The sequence below is a fragment of the Chrysemys picta genome, chromosome 2 (genome assembly GCF_011386835.1).
Source record: "Chrysemys picta bellii isolate R12L10 chromosome 2, ASM1138683v2, whole genome shotgun sequence".
NCBI lineage: Eukaryota > Metazoa > Chordata > Testudines > Emydidae > Chrysemys > Chrysemys picta.
Genome location: NC_088792.1, coordinates 233,639,187 through 233,656,912, shown reverse-complemented (window position 1 = coordinate 233,656,912; position 17,726 = coordinate 233,639,187). Strand labels below are relative to the sequence as shown.

Genomic DNA, 17,726 nt, shown 5'->3' with positions numbered 1-17,726 from the left:
AATACACTAGGTATAATTTGCTTTTAAGTTACATTAACAATGAAGATCTAAACACTTCCAAACCTATCCTCTATAGGGCTATAAGGATAAACAGTCCCATTTTGACCCCTCCACACCATCTTCCTACTTGCAGGCCACTGTATCCTCCTGTTGTGGTAACTGCTGGCGCCTATCCAACTGTAGGATTGTAGCCTTATAGGTATAGGTATTTGTTAGGTAACACATACGTATGTTAAGACAGGAATACAGTGAGCCTACAATATCTTAGCTAAACTAATCAAAGACTAAAAAGCCTTAGCATAAGCAGCTGACCAAGAGTAACCCTAGATCATAAGATGCCAGTTGATATTAGCTTGAGATATTTTAAGTAGGAACATCAGCAGATGTTCAACCACAAGCCACGGTAACTAACTGATGTATATGCTAATAAGCTTGAGGTAAAAGGCCTAGCAACCTATGGGAGAAGGCACCCCAAAATTTGTAGGATGAGGAAGTTCAAATAATGAAAAGGGGCTGAAACACCTGCTGACTATGCATTGGGCATAGTGGGTGTCAGCGTAACACATTATAAATGCTATATCCCGGCATGCATGTCTTGGGAGATACCAGGATGACAACCACTGGTGGTGGTGTGATGATGAGGCTGATGACTAATGCTTCAAGTCTTTTTGCAAGGGATGATGTGAGTATATGGATGCTCAGACACTCATTCTGTATTCTCTCTATCTACCTGTCTGGGTTGGAGTGTTTTTGTAATTTTGCCATGTTGATAAAACTATATTGCAAATTCAGAAGCTTTTCCTAAGCGTGAGCATTGCAACTGGGCATGTTGGGGTTCCCAACTTAATGGTAATTCTGATAACACTGGGCCTGATCTTGGAACTAGAACCTACCAAACCTCAGTGTGTTAATTTGTCAATTGAGGATCCTTAAGTAATCAATATAATTAATATGCAATCAACAGATCAGGCGTGTCTGCACAGCTCTGAGCCTTCTGCTCCCAGCTGTTTCAGCCTTTGCTCTGCAGTGAGCTACCTGGTTGTTGTCTACATTCTGCAGCTTCGGCTCCTATTCAGCAACTAGTTCTGTCCCAAGCCTAGTCCCCTCTGACCCTCAGGATATACTGACTTTCCTGTATGCTAATGATTATGGAGCCCACTGCTGGCTAAATTTGAATAGCTTAACACAGTTCCTTCCATTGGCTAGCAGGGCCAGCTCTAGGATTTTTGCCGCCCAAAGCAAAAACAATTTTGGCCGCCCCCCCTCCCCCCCCGTTCTTTAATTACCCCACCCCCGGCCCCGCCTCAACTCTGCCCCTTCCCCAAATCCCCAGCCCTGCCTCCTCCCCCCAGGCTCTCAAGCCTAGGAGGGAGGGAGGGGGAGAAGCGGCGCCCGCGCTGCGGCCACTCGAGTCTCCCCCTCCTCCCAGGTTTGAGAGCCTGGGAGGGAGGGGGAGACTCCGAGTGGCCGCGGCGCGGGCACTGCTTCTCCCCCTCCCTCCCAGGCTCTCAAGTCTCAGCAGCAGCGGAGGTGAGCTAGGGCGGCCGGGGCACATTTATAGGGGTGACATTCTGGCGCCGGCCATGCCGCCCCTAAAAATGTGCCGCCCCAAGCACCAGCTTGTTTTGCTGGTGCCTAGAGCCGGCCCTGTTGGCTAGACCTTTCTCACCAGCTCAGCTAGAGTGATACCCAGAAATGAGCCAGGAGCTTAGATTACAGTATTTCTGTTCCTTTCAACTTTCTAAACAAACATGTATCCGATGCACAGGGGAGCTCCTATATGGGGTGCCAGTGACTACAGACACCAGCCAGCCCTGCAGTCCAGGAATAGTTTTATATGTGCACAAATACTCTGAAGCCTGGGAGATGGAGGATGCTAGTAGTAAGCTCTGAGATGCTCTTCAATTTAACATATTGTTTTAATATCAACTCAAAACGTGCAGCTGGAGCACAGGATCAGGTAGGAGGAGCTCACTGCCCTGAGTACTTGCCCATCAGAGGCACTAGGTAAGTAGTCAGGCAGCTAGCCTCTCCTGTCACTTGCACTGTGGCAGCTACATTCAATTTTTAGTATGCTAGCTTGATCAGAGCTAGCGTGAGTTTGTCTCCTTGAGCTAGGAATCACACCTCCATATCGAAGGGTAGACACACTCTTAGAGGGGCACGGCAGCGCTACACCCTGCCAACTAAATTACATGTGGTGTAGAAACAGTGAACCCAAGGACTGACCATGTGGTTTTGTGACTAGGGTTACCATATCTAGCAAATAAAAAAAGAGGACCCTCCACAGACCCTGGCCCCGCCCATTTCCCCACCCCCAGCCCTGCCCCAACTCCGTCCCTTCCACGCCCTAACTCTGCCCCCTCCTCCCTCCCTCCCACTCCCAGCCACGCGGAAAGGGCTGCCCGAGCGCTACCGGCTTCACGGTTTGCCGGGCAGCCCCCAGACCCTGCGCCCCCGGCCGGCGCTTCCCCAGCGCAGCTGGAGCCCGGGAGGGGAAGCGCCCAGCCGGGGGCGCAGGGTCTGGAGGCTGCCCGGCAAACCGTGAAGCCGGTAGCGCTTGGGCTTCGGGCAGCCCCCTTGCCTCCGGACCCTGCGCCCCCAGCCGGGCACTTCCCCTCCCGGGCTCCAGCGGCACAGGGTCCAGAGGCATGGGGGCTGCCCGAAGCCCGTAGCGCTCGGCTCTTAAACAGAGCGGAAGAGTCGTGGAGGAGCAGAGCCGCCGCGGCCGGAGGCTCTGCTCCTCCCCTGACTCTTCGGCTCTGTTTAAGAGCCGAGCTGCCCGAGCGCTACTGGCTTCGGGCAGCCACCATGCCTCTGGACCCTGCGCCGCCGGAGCCCGGGAGGGGAAATGCCCGGCCGGCGGCTGGGGTCCGGAGGCAAGGGGGCTGCCTGAAGCCGGTAGCGCTGGAGCAGCTCGGCTCTTAAACAGAGCCGAAGAGTCAGGGGAGGAGCAGAGCCGCCATTTTCCCGGACATGTTCGGCTTTTTGGCAATTCCCCCTGGACGGGGGTTTGAGTGCCGAAAAGCCGGACATGTCCGGGAAAAAGAGGACCCATGGTAACCCTATTTGTGACAAAAATCCAAAATCTGGCCTTGAATGTTGTATGTTCCACTCCTGTTAAATGGGAGTTACATGCATGCATCTAAGGCCAGAATTTGGACCCAAACTTTCAAACCTCTCTTTCTCCGTGCCCTTCAATTCCTCCTCCCCTCCCTTGTGTTGCTTGCAAGGAAAGAAATTTTTAATTCAAAATATTCCATGTTACTGAGAAGAAGGAAGTACTACTTTGGACTGCAGATTTCAAACTGAATAGATATAAGAGCAATATAGTGCGTATACATTTTTTTTTTATGGATTTGAACTATTTTATCTATGGAAGTTATTTTTGTGGAGCATAGCAATAAATTTGAGTTTCCTAGATACTATACACTGATTACTATACTACGCACTCTTTTATGTGTCTTATATAAATGATTTTTTAAAATGTATATAATATGTTAATACAAGGTAACACCGAGAGATGACTGAATAATAGCAAATGCTAGAATGAGTGATAGCAAATTTTAGAATTGTACTGTATTTTTTTAGCAACTTCTAAAAGTAGGACCGAGTTAATGATCTTACTTTTCAGAAATCTGCTATTCCTACTGTATGCAAGTGATGCTTCCATGAACAGATGGCTAAGAAACATAATTTTAGCACACACTTAAACTCTGAAAAATAAGAATGTACTGCCTTGTTGTCTTTTAAATACATGCAAATTTACTTAATATAAATCTTTTAAAATGACAGCTGTCAAAGAATAATTGTAATAGTAATTTATTTTTAGGTGTGCTTCCTCAATTATTATGCATTTCAAATCTTAACTGCCTGCCTCATGACAGCTGTTTATTCACTTGTAGTGTAACCACTGGCATGTTAAGTTCAAATTGGAATGTCATGGAGAATGCAGCTAATATATTTAGTTCCTATCACCAGACAGCACAAGGCACCAGTGCGTCTCGCTCTCAGAGGAGAGGCCAGCCACTTTCATTGCACTGTTCTCCTTCAGTTAATATTTGTTATTAGGGGGAGTTTTAGTTCACAGCATTATCCTGAGTTTTACTGTTACCTAAGGTGATTTAAGTAAAATAGGTAGCCCTTGAAAGAATGAGTTGTTTCAGGAAAATAATTATTCCTAAATAAGCAATAGAGAGAATACTCACAAGATTGATTTTGTTTTTAAATATGCACAGTCTTTGTATATATTTACATAGTGAATTGTAGCAAGAATGGATGCAGGAGGGTTCTAGGACCAAATGATCAGAAACAAGCCATTGTAAAATCAATTATAGAAAGGGGGAACTTTCCCTAGAGGGTAGTGCAAGGCTTCTCCATATTTCTAGAAAATGTGCAGCTGTCAGGCTTTCTTTTATTGCCCTGGCAAAATGCTGTGTCAGGCATTGTGGAGAAGTTCTGCAATGCATTTAGAAAATTAACAGCTTCCTAACATCAGAGGTGTAAAATAAAAATACATACAATTGTGTAGGTAGTATATTGATGTTTATATTGAATGTTATTTCTTTCAGTGCATAGTAATGTTCAATAATACTTAAATGAAGAAGAAACATAAAGATGTACTTTAACGGTCTTTCAAACAAACAAGTGTTCATGGGGTCAGGCCAATATTAGCAATGTCTACCTTTCTAAAATAAGTAATGCACTCTCGAGACCAGTTGTCATTCAGTCACAGTGAATTCCAGTTGCAGAGCAAATTACTGCAGTACTTCCATACAGGGAAAATTTCGTACTGCCAAATTCATTTCTGTCACTTGGTTCCATTGGTGCATGTTGATAGATTGAGTAAGGTGTTGGGCAGGCAAAGTGACAGCCATAGAAATGTCTTAGTTTCAATCTCCACCCTTTCCTGTGAGAGCTTTAATTTTAACATAAGTAGTGCTCACATCAACAGCTTGAACAATCCAGAATTTACAGTGTTGGTGATTTCTTTCTGTGACTCAGTAGCTATCGCTGCAGTTTGACAGGCCCAGCAGTCTTGGGAAACCTAGCAGGAAAGATGTGTCCTGTCAGAAAAGTTGACTTCCCCCAGAGAAAAAACATTGTGAAGAGATCTATATTGTTACCCCTTTTGACTCAAGGAGTTAGCCAGTATTTGGGGTCTTGTGTTTTTTTCCCATGAGGAGGAGAAGCTGGTGAAGGAGTCAGGTATTTCTTGGATACAATCCAGTTCAAACAGCAGAAGATAGTTTCTTTGCCCACTGTCTTTGCCAAGCCTCTTTAAGCCAGCACTTTACCCCAGAAGTGCTCTCTAGGCTTTTCTTAAGGCCATGCTGCCAGTGCTTTGTTTTAGTTTTCTCTTTGGTTTTCTGCTGCTCCTCCTCCCATCCACTGTACCTCTCCACAGCCTCCCTGTGTTTGAATTTGGCCCACAGTGAAACTCCTCCACCCTCATTGCACCGATTCCAGATCAGCCTTGCATGGGGCCTGTGTTTCATGTGATGGCTCCTATTGTTGCAGCTATCTAATTCCATTAAGGACATGTTACACCCACTGGCTTCAAGGACATTTCTCCAACTCCCAGTGTAACAATACGCTAAAATGAAAAACAAGGGAGTCTAGCCCATAGCGCAAGTGGCTGAGGAACATGACTTAGGGGACCCGTTGGCTGAAGAAAGCACATGCAGTCTGTAACGCTTTGAAAAAGTGTGGTGGGAACTTCAGGAGGTAACTGTCAGCACAATACCTTTAGCTACGGAGTCTCCCATTTCAGCTCAGAATCTGCAAAAACCTAAATAGATTGGTCATATTCTTCTGATAGGAATTGATTGAAACATCGCACGAGGTGTATATAGCTCCTCAGCATTTCACTATGAAAGGAGTGGAGCTTAGGGCTGTTGTTTTCTGCTCCGCGCAAGGCAGAGATATCAACATCTCTTCTTTCTCCTGATGGCTGTATTGATTCTAACTGAGGATGCACAGAAATTGCAAAATTATTAAGAGTTGCTCCTGAAGACTCCTCTCATAAATCCAATGGATCCTTCTTCACTCCTACTGTTGGCTTCAGCACAAGTGTTGTAACAGCAGTGATGACCTAAATCCATCCAACCTTATAATCAGGAGTCTTGTAGAGCTGTGAGCAACAGCAACAATGTAAATAGCCTGATTCTAGGATGTTGGTGAGGGGCATTGTCAGGGAGGGATGTGGTGTTCCCCCATTGCTGATAACATTGGGTTCCCTGATGAGCAATAGTCACATCTCTGCACTGACTTGTGACAAACATTGCTCCTGGGGTCTCTTTGGGCTTGTCTTCACTATGGGGGTGAGTCGACCTAAGTTACGCTACTCTAGCTATGTGAATAATGTAGCTGGAGGCAACATAGCTTAGGTCGAGTTACCCTGGTGTCTTCACGGCGCTGAGTCGATGGGACATGCTCTCCAGTCGACTACCCTTACTCTTCTCGGAGAGCTGGAGTACCGGGGTTGACCGGAGAGCTCTCTGCCATCAATTTAGCGGGACTTCACTAGATCCGCTGCATCGATTGCAGCAGCATTGATCTCTCCAGTAGTGGAGACCAGCCCTTTGTCAGTGCCAATTAGTTACGTTCTCTTATAGCTCTCTTATTTCAGAGACTTCCTCATACTCCTGTATCATCAGAGACCTCAAGGTTTAGTATCATTTGAAGGCAGGATGTCATTTCAGAAACTACTCATTATGCCAGTTACAAATGCGATTTGGGTTCTTCTCATTTACTTCATGGATTTTTCACAAATTTGGACCAGTACAAAATTCTGCACTGACAGCAAGAGGCTTAGATCATTTTTAAACCAAATTCTAGAAAGGTAATAATTAGGGCTATCAATTAATCATGGTTAATGCATGCAATTAACGCAAAACAAATGAACTAGTTTTAAAAAATAGTTGTGATTAGTCCCAGTTTTAATGGCATTGTTAAACAATAATAGAATGCCAATTTAAATTTATTATAAATATTTTTGGATATTTTCTACATTTTTCAAATATATGGATTTCAATTGCAACACAGAATACAAAGTGTACAGTGATCACTTTATATTTTTTATTTCAAATATTTGCACTGTAAAAAGATAAATAAAAGAAATAGTATTTTTCAGTTCACCTCATACAAGTACTGTAGTGCAATCTCTTTATTGTGAAAGTGTAAGTTACAAATTTAGATTTTTTTTTTAACATAGTTTTGTTTTTGAGTGCAGCTATGTAAAACTTTAGAGCCTACACGTTGAAGCATGAAGGGACATATGAATGCTTATCATATCTGGCACATAAATACCTTGAATGCTGGCTACAACAGTGCCATGCGAACGCTTGTCCTTACTTTCAGATGCCATTGTAAATAAGAAGCGGGCAGCATTATCTCCTGTAATTGGAAACACATTTGTTTTTCATAGTGATTGGCTGAACAAGAAGTAGGACTGAATGGACTTGTATGAGGTGAATTGAAAAATATGATTTCTTTTGTTTTTTTTTACAGTGCAAATATTTGTAGTAAAAATAATATAAACTGAGCACTGCACACTTTGTATTCTGTGTTGTATTTGAAAATTAGAAAACATCAAAAAATACTTAGAATACCAATTTAAATTTATTGTATTATTGTTTAACAGTGCGATTAAAATTGTGATTAATCATGACTTTTTTAAATCTCCTGATTAATTGCAATTCTTTTAATCGTTTGACAGCCCTATTAGTAATGGAAGGTGACCTGCTAAGAAGCCTCTCTTTTTTTTTCTTCAAAACATATATTAGAGTTTAAAGTTTTGCTCCACAAGAAAAATTGTATATACTTGTCACTAAGCTATTTAATCCATTTACAGATAAAGGAAGCTTAACAGCAGGACATGTGCTATCAATTTGTTTTTAATTTTGTTAACTGATGCCTTGCTGTTGCCTAGTGTGACATTAATGTTCATAATTTCTTTGATACGGAACTTATTATTTTAAAACAGGTTTGTAATGTCAAATAGCTTTTAGATCTTTGGAGTCTTAACTGAAATCTAAATTATACCTGTTCTGTTGACATTGCAGGCAAATCAGACTTGGATAACTTTCTTAGCTATAAACCTGATACTGCATCCAATGGGCACGTACTCTTCTGTAGAGCCAGGATATTAAGCTCAACATCTTTACAGAAAAGAAAGAGGACCTCATGTGATTTTTAACTTGCTCTTGGAGGCACAAGAATTTGTAAGCCTTACAGTTTAAATGAGTTGTTCAGACTCTCTAATCTTTATCTCCTTCAATTTTAGAGGAAAGTAAGTGTGTTTTAGTTTGAATTGGCCAGGACCATATGTGGATGAGGGACTTGATGACAAAAACAGAAAATAGCAGTATTTGTTTTCAGTTACTGCTACTCCGTTATTGTATTAAGAGAAACAAAGGTACTTTGTAATTATTAGTCATTCAGTTTTTGAATTATGATCATTCCCAAAGTTCAAATGTACTCTTTTTTTTTATGCTTAATCTTTTAATGCTTGTTTACAACTTGATTCTGGAAATGCTTCCTATCTGGGTGTCTTGCTAGCTATTATAAGTGGCTGCACTGAAGTAAGTGCTACATCTGGTAGTAAGTGTTTGCAGGATCAGGTCCCTTGCATTGCAATGCGAGGAGAGGAAGGAGGAAACACCTACAAGTTACACTTTTAATAAGGAGTCAGAATCTGCTGTGTATTAGCACAAATACAGATTTACTAGCATTGATACATTTAATTTGACAGTAAAGTAATTGAATAGCTTTATGAAGTGTAAAATCAGAACCATTGTAGAAACCAGAATCAGAATTGATTCAGGGGTCCCCAGTGCAGGTGAAAATGGAGAGGAACGGGGATGAGGGGGTACAATTTATAGTTATGCCTCTTATGAGGCTGAGCTGCATTAGTGAGGGGCAGAAGATGCATCAGCCAAGCAGGGATTCTTGGAGGCAGGATGATTTTTGTTGAAGTATATTGCCTCCTGGCTGCTGGGAGAGCACATTTCTACAACTGTGTTACCATTGTAGCTAGCACTTCCCCAAACCTGTAGTGCAGTCATGATTATAGAGGTACACAAAGTCATGGGAAGACTACTTGGGCCTTCTTCCTCTTCTGTACCCATCTAATTCTAAATGGTTTGGATCTGGGTATTTGGTTTTTTTTTTAGTATTTTGGAACAATTATGGATACAGTAAAACCTGCCTTAGCGACCACCCCTGAAGAGACACCACCTGTCATGAGTGACTACTTGCAGAGTCCATAGAACCCTTTTCCCTATAATTTAACTGTGAAGAGAGAGCTGTCATCACTGACAACATTTTCTTATACCTTCAGTGGTGGGCACCCGGCCAGCAGCCACCACTCTTCAGCCACCCAGCTCTGAAGGCAGAGCAGAGAGTGGCATTGTCTGGTTGGGCACCCAGCTCTGAAGGCAGAGCAGAGAGTGGCATTGTCTGGTTGGGCACCCAGCTCTGAAGGCAGCGATGCCACCAGTGTAGAAGTAAAGATGGCAATACCCTTTTGAAGACAGGTTTCAGAGTGGTAGCTGTGTTAGTCTCTATCAGCAAAAACAACGAGGAGTCCTTGTGGCACCTTAGAGACTAACAAATTTATTTGGGCATAAGCTTTCGTGGGCTAGAACCCACTTCATCAGATGCATGGAGGAGCAGGTATAAATACATGAAAGGAGGGGGTTGCTTTACCAAGTGTGAGGTCAGTCTAATGAGATAAATCACTTAACAGCGGAATACCAAGGGAGGAAAAATAACTTTTGAAGTGGCAAGAGAGTGGCCTATTACAGACAGTTGACAAGAAGGTGTGAGTAACAGAAGGGAGAAATTAGTATTGGGGAAAGTAAGTTTAGGTTTTGTAATGACCCAACCACTCCCAGTCTTTATTCAGGCCTAATCTGATGGTATCCAGTTTGCCAATTAATTAATTAATTAATTTTGAAGAGAGACCACCTCTTACAAACATCCACTTTTGCTAACTCTCATGAGTGGTCGCTCTTGGCAGGTGTTACCTTAGTTGCTTTTGTTCAAAGACTTTAAAAAATTGCAATAAATGAACAGACATTTGACTAGAAATGGACAATATTTAAAGCTGGATGAATGCCTTGGTTCAAGTGAAAGAACAAATTAGGCAATAGCTGCTAGTATCGTTTGTGGATATAAAGCTAAGCTTCAGACAGAATAAAGGAATATTATGAAAATGTTCCTCTTACAGAAGAAAACAAAGTAGTTATTAAATTTTGAATGAACATTCATTTCCATTAATGCTTATTATATAATCAGCGGTCTTGATTTCTAGGGAATAATGGTGGCCTCTTTACAGAATTGCATGGCTCTTGGGAGAAGTTTATACTTTAGAAGCTTTTCCAAGCACATGGTCAGTAATTTTATATCAATTTGTTTAACTGATATTGTTTATGGCAAAGCAGTAAACAGCTTTTGTGGCAATTTTAAAAGCTGAAACAAAGCTGAAAGATTTGATAACCTCAAAAATTATTTAATGCAACTAATCTCTAATGCTGTGACTGTTGTTCCCATTATATGAAAACACAAAACAAATTCAACAGACCACAATGCTATTTTTCCCCTTGCTTCTTGAGTTTGGAAATTGTCATTGCTTTGAGATTTTCCCCCTGATGTCATTTTGGGGACCACTATATAACTAGTAAACCATGATAATTAATTGGGTAAATGCATTTGTATACAGATGGTAAGGCACCTTCCTACTAATTGTTGGTGCACACTTGTACATGTATATTTTAAGGCAAACTCAGATGAGGAATAAATGATGGAGTTTGTGGCTGAAACATGAGGAACCCATTGTTGAAGGCAGTGACTTGCATACAAAAAGGTTATGACTTCCTTTGCCTTTTTCCAGCCAATCTGGATTCATAACTGAAAACCCAGAATATTGCAATTTATTTTGTAATAGCCATTTAGATTTCAAGAATGATTACCAAAGACTAGTTTTAACATTGGAGTCCCTTACATATCCAGTCAGTTTTCATGCAAGCAAACTGTTATGAGTCTGCTCATACTGCCCCAGTGACCTTCATCTTGACCCCTTCCCAGGAGCTGGAGGTGAATCAGACCCCATGCTAACTGAGTTGTCGGGGTGTCTCTGCAATACAGAATTTCAGTTGTATTAAATTACGAAATCCTAGTTTTATAGTGTGGACTGCGTTCTCTAGGGACTGAATTGGGACTGCCAAAGTTACTTCAGTTAAGGCCACACATTCACTGGAACCAAGGGCTCAAGATGTTATACACTGAAGTACCACTGTGGTAGCTTCTATTTTTTTTAAATGTGGGAAGGGGATTTAGATTTAAGGGTTAATATCTCCACAGGGCCAGCTCCAGCATTTCTGCCGCCCCAAGCAAAAAAAAAAAAAAAAAAAAAAAAAAAAAAGCTGCGATCAGCGGAGGCAGGTCCTTCGCTCCTAGAGAGAGTGTGGGACCTGCCGCCCCTGAATTGCCGCAGGTGCCACCCCTCTCCCTTGACCGCCCCAAGCACCTGCTTGTTAAGCTGGTGCCTGGAGCCGGCCCTGTCTCTCCATAATCCTTTGGCATGAGAATTTTCAAACATCATTTAGAGTTGTCCCAGTACTAAAAGCTCCATTCAGCAGTTTTTAAAAGATTGGTTTTTAGGCCTGTATGATCTTTATATTTTTAAACTTTGAGACATCCTTTCATCTAAACAACAGGGAATTTCTCAACATGCATTAGTCAGACTTAGTAAATTATTCAAAAGGTGGAAGAGGAGTTCTTCAGTAAGACAGCATTGCTCTGATTTTTAACAAATGTATTCACAAGTTCAAGTGTAAATACCATGGTGATATGCATGCAGATTGTAAGCTCCTCATGCTGATGACTCTTTTCTCTCTGTAAAACACCATACATGTTCATAAAATATATAAATGATAAATAACTGGTTAAATTTATTTGGAAACCACTAGTGAGGCACCTCACTAATAAATGTGGGTGCATCCTGTACACATGCATCCTGTACATACACATGTGACATCAGGTTTCCATAATTTAAAGAAATTTTCTATAATGGACTACGTTTACTTATCCTAGTCAGAGTATACAAATATTTGTACTCAGTCTTTCACTCAGCCCCTTTCTTGTTTTATTTGTTTGGGTTGTATTCTCTCAAAACCCCAAAGAGCAACTTTACCGGTCATGACTCAGTGAGGAAGGTGTGGTTCAAATTCAGAGTGCCCCAGTGATGCGTGTGTGTGGGCGGGGGAGGAAAGTGACTTTTGACTTTTTAAAAAATTACTGAGAAAATTCTGTTAGTATACAGACTTATTTTTAAGGTGTAGCTGTATTTCTGAAACATGACTAGTTTGTTAGTAAGACTAGTTATTTGTCATGCCGTGATGATTTGCCATGTATTCCAAGTCTTTGGCAACTATTTTTTAAAAGTCATGGTTTCTCAATAGTCTTCTGCAGAGCATCTTTTAGCATTCAGTTAAAAAAACAAACAAACCCTGTTTCTAGCCGTTATGGTATGAAGATAAGCTTCCCAACATGAACCAAGTGTAGCCAATGAATTGCTGGCTTACTGCAGTAAGTCCTACCAGCAAATAGTACTTCTGCAGGCCTTTCCTTTGATATTTATGTATTATCGTTATTATTAGTATTTATTGTTTGTATTCCCATAGTGCCTAGCACCCTAGTCATGGACCAGGGCCTCATTGTGCTAGGTGTCATACAAGAGATGTGTTTAGAGATGACTGGAGATGTATAAACAATGTAATTAGCAATGTATAACTACATTGTCATGAATAGTGTGGGTGAAATCATGCACATGCTGAAGTCAATGGGAGTTTTACCATTGACTTCAAAGAGGCCAGAATTTCACCTTTATGTGCATTGTGTATTTTCCTATTTTAAATAATTTAGTATGTCAGATTTGTGCTGGTATAAATTGTCATAGTTCCATTGTAGAGTTATGCCAGTTTACACCAGCTGAGGAGCTGGCATAATCCATTTTAAAGTATTTTTTAAAATAAAAATACTTTGTATAATTATTGTAAAAATGTGTAATTTAATTTTTGTCATAGCAAAAAAGGTAGAAGTCACAACTTAAGTTGAAAAAAATGCTGTCTGTGCTATTTGACTTTGATGTGTTAGCTTCAGTGTCTATTTTAGAAAAAGCTCATCGAATTCTTTTGCAAAGACCCCTACATCTCCTACAGTTATTTCCTTAGATCCATAATATTTAATTGCCTTAATTCATAAGGACAAAGATAAGCTGTCTAGAACCACCTTTTATGTAGGGTATCCTGCTGAAAAGATTTCACTGTTCCCTGATTTCATCACTGAAGTTCAGAAATACAACTTTATAGCAGTAAACAAACAAAAAAACTGAGAGAAAAATAACATATTCAGTGATACTCATCCCAACATGTTTAGGATTCAGTGTTAGTGAGAAGGATGTGGGGCTAATCTGTAATAATTTATGAATATTATATGTTCTGTCTGTTTGACTTTTGTAAGGGAGGTACAGTATGAATAAAAGCAGTTTATTTAAGCAAGGGTTGGCTGTACCTATGCAGGAAAGAGGACAGTAGCTTGAGATAACCCACACATGAGGGACAATACTAGACCCATTAGTTTTGATGTCCTACCTCCGACCCCCTGTCCAGTTCAATGGACCAGTTTGTCAAAGAGGGGTCCCAGTTTGTAGACACAGGAGAACCAAAAAAACCTAGGAACCTGAGACAAAATGCTTCTGGAGTGATAAAAGTGACCACCTTGAAGGAGAGGAAAAGTGGTTTTTGAGAGCTCTTGATGAGAAATGGTTCTCGCAGGCATACACCACAGGTCAGGTCAGTGATATAGAGTAAAGAGGGACCAGCCTAGGATTTCCACCAAGGGATACCAAGCCTCTAGGAGGGAGAGAGAGACATGCATATAGGCCTTCTGTTGTGTTGAAATCTTTTTTCACATATGTTATACTTTGTTCCTACTGTTAAGACTAAACAGCACTTTTGTATGAGAAAGCTGTCTGGTCACCAGTATTAACCACTGGTTGCAAGCAGGGCCAGCTTTAAGCCGATTCGGCCAATTCCCCAGAATGGGGCCCTGTTCCTAAGAGGGCCCCACAAAGTCTGGGGCTGCCGGCGGAGTGAGGGGAAAAAAAAAAAGAATGAAAAAAAAAAAAAAGCCACGTCCTGCTTCTCCCCCCTCCCTCCAGCACTTGCGCCGCCATACAGCTGATCAGCGCAAGCCTGGGAGGGAGGGGTGAGGAGGAGGAATGCGGCGTGCTTGGGGAAGACGCGGGGCTAGGGCGGGGATTTGGGGATGGATCCAATGGGGCAGGGAGGGGGCGGAGTCGGGGCGGGGCCGGGGCGGAGTTGGGGCAGGGGGGGGCACCTGCTAAAGCCGGCCCTGGTTGCAACCTGACTTGCAGGTGCTAAATCCAGTTGGACCTTCTTGAGAAATCACTGTTGGTACATCAGGTGCTGGAGCCCCAGGACCTATTCTAAAAAGCATGAGAATTGCAGGATTCCCTCCCAGAGAAGGTAAGGGCATGAGTCTGAACACCAGAGAGGGTGCACTCAGAGACAGGGTGCAGCTGGCTCTGCAGCTGTGACGGTTAAAAAAACTGAATTCTTCACATGTAAGGCGAAGAACTTTTTTGATGGCAAACTTAATTGCAACAGTGGAATTTCAAGAAATTCTAGTGAAAGTGTAACTAGATTCAGGAAACTGAGTTCTAAAAAAGCTCAACCACTCCTAATAACCTTCTGTGAAATTACTCCAAATCACTTTGGTGCAAGTTACTTTTCTGTATTAGATTCCTTGTTTGTTACTGAAAGACTGGTGGTAGAGCCTCTGAAAAGTACGTGTGTGGATTTATTAATAATCTGTAGCTGCCTCTACTTTCTAACGTAAGTAAAATTGATTACACTTCACACCAGAGAGCTTTGTGGGCCTGACTATCCATTGCCTTGTCCATGTGTGGCCATTTACACCTGTGCAAAGTAGATATAAAACATGACCAGTTTGGTTTGGTAGCATTATACCCACTTTCCACTCACTGTGCACTGATGTAAATGTCTACCAAAGTACAGAGCAGTAGAGAATCAGGACCTATAAGTTCTCACTTAAAAGAAATCTCTCAAGCCACATTCTCTATATGTAGGGGAAGCAGCATGGCCCAGAGGATAGGGCATTGGACTTGGAGTCTTGAAAGCTGGGTTTTATACTCAGCTCTGCCAGTGACTTGCTGTGTGACCTTGGGTAAGTCACTTTACTTCTGTGTATCCGTTTCCCATCTGTAAAATGGGCATAGTGATACTTTTTTGCTCTCTTTTGTAAAGAATTCTTGAGATCTATGAATGAAAAGTTTCCCTAATGTGTTTAAGGCTGCTTAGGGACTGGAGGAGGCAGAAAAGGGATAACAGTGATAGACTAAGCATGTGCATAGTTTGTAGAAACAGATGTTGGTATTTCTTAATGACATAAGTAAATTAGGAGATACACCTCTACCCCGATATAACGTGACCCTATATAACACGAATTTGGATATAACGTGGTAAAACAGTGCTCCCGGGGGGGTGGGGCCGCGCACTCCGGTGGATCAAAGCAAGTTCGATATAATGCGGTTTCACCTATAACGCGGTAAGATTTTTTGGCTCCCAAGGACAGTGTTATATCGAGGTAGAGGTGTAATTGCTTCTGGCTGTACCTGCCTAAATATTGTCAGTTGACAATTTGTCATTTGCAAAAGACAGTCTTAAGGAGGGACCTGAAGGAGCACAGGAGTAGTGGTTTTATGGTTGAGTTTGAGAATGGCATTCTTTGCAGAGGGTCAGCGTGGGAGAGAGTGCATGGGCGCTTCTGTGAAAATCAGACAAATGAACAATTACTACTGATACCATTGGAGAGTAGAGGGCACCAGCAGTATTGTAAGATATGATATTGTCTGATCAGATAAGAATGGAAGGGCTAAATTGTGAAGGTCCCTAAAGGTGCGGAAAGAAAAATTGTATTTGATGAGATGAAGGAAAGGAAGTCAGAGAGATTCAGGGTTAGTGTGGTTAGAGCAATGGGCTAGGAAGATTATTTTAGCGGCAGTGTTTCAATTGAAACTGAGGGGACAAGTTGGCCATCTTGCCGACCAGAGGAAGTTGGAGTAGTCAAGTCTTCTAATTTTAGAAATACAAATTCTTTTAGTGTTGATGGCTAAGTTCAAATGCTTTTTATACAAGAAACTTGCCTGCCTACTACACAAATCCAAATATTAAAGCAGTTATGGGTGAAACCAGTATTTTTAGCTACTGAAATCTTAATATCAGGAGACAGTGACTTTAATTGGTAAATCTTTGCTATGGAAGGCCTCCCAGGCACTCTTAGACCCAAACATAATAAAGTAGTTATAGGATGTTTACTGAGGAAACAAATACTTCCAGTCTCTGAACATGAATTGCATCCCCCTCACCCCAATTACTTTAAAATAACTAGCATTTAGCTCCATTTCTTCATAACTATACTCTTTGAGGAAGAGATTTTGTATATCCATTAGATATGATAGTGGATCAGTCCTTAATGGCCATGTTCACTAGGCAAATGGACTTCAAAGCTGGTATAAGATAGCTAATGACTTGGACTAGTTGAAATTTGTAAACAAGAACCCTGTTCCAAGACTCTTCGTTTTGTCCGTGGCATGTAACTCACATTCCCATATAATTTTTCTCTTTCTCCCTAAAAATTCCTTATTTCAAGTTTGTGAAACAAAATACCTATCCAGGGCTTCCCTGATTAGTTACTATATTGGCCCAACAACAAAATATCCTGATTACCAGGCACTAGTAAAGTATTCCACCTTTACTAACCCACAATGGTTTCCAGCTTTCTGAAATGCAACTGCATTAGATATTAAATGGGAAGCTTTCAAAATCACAATTAAGGCACATGCTATATTCTAGAGCACCTGTTTTTTAAAAGGAAATGACTGAAAAAATGAACACGCACTATAAGACACAATCTGAGTTATAACAGCAACATGTATTAAATCATTCAGGAGAAACTGCAGCTGAACTAACACAGTCTGAACAAATAAACTCTCCATAACAGATTCTTCAGCCACTGAACACTTGTCATTTAAATCTAAACAGAAAGGCTATGAATGATTTGACAAAATGAGAAATTGCTAGCATGGTTACTTGGAAAAGATATGTCAGAATTATTCCTGCCATAGAAAAAGATGATTCAGTTATGTACAGTTGAGAAACTATTAACTGCACCTTTCAGTTTAAATCTTGTGTTTATCTGAAATGGTATTTAACTCAGAAATAGTTACATGTTTCTTATGAAAATGCTCTTTCTATAAATTAAATGAAAAATCATGCTTGATAAGCCTATTAGTAAAGAAGATGTCGTGCATATCATTAGAAATCAATTCCAGTGTGGGTAAACATCAAGCCAAATTGTTTCTTAATAAGCACACCTACATAATAAGTAATCCATTGAACATTTTGAGCAAAGGTTCTGCAAACTGGTCAATCATGCTTTCACCCAAAATAGATGATCTAACTCAAATGAAGGTAATATTACAGTCCTTGCCAAGCCTAATAAAAGTTCTTTGGAGGGTGCCCTTTACAGCCAATAGTACTTCTGAATTCAGATCTTAAAATATTATCTAAATTACTAGCTAAATAAGCTGGAACAGGTAATTTGTTTTCAGTGCA

The 17,726-nt window shown here is 41.3% G+C and overlaps 1 protein-coding gene across 23 annotated transcripts in view; it reads left to right on the top strand.

Annotated features, from left to right (window-relative positions):
* EYA1 (EYA transcriptional coactivator and phosphatase 1) overlaps positions 1–17,726 on the top strand; it is a 246,731-nt gene that overhangs the window by 51,201 nt on the left and 177,804 nt on the right. For 4 of the 23 annotated variants that reach the window (XM_042845094.2, XM_042845070.2, XM_005309294.5 and 1 more), the window contains one exon: positions 10,319–10,396. The exons of the other annotated variants lie outside the window; for them this stretch is intronic. The gene's annotated coding sequence lies outside the window, so the exon portion shown is untranslated. The remainder of the gene's footprint in view (positions 1–10,318; positions 10,397–17,726) is intronic. 23 annotated transcript variants of the gene reach the window in all.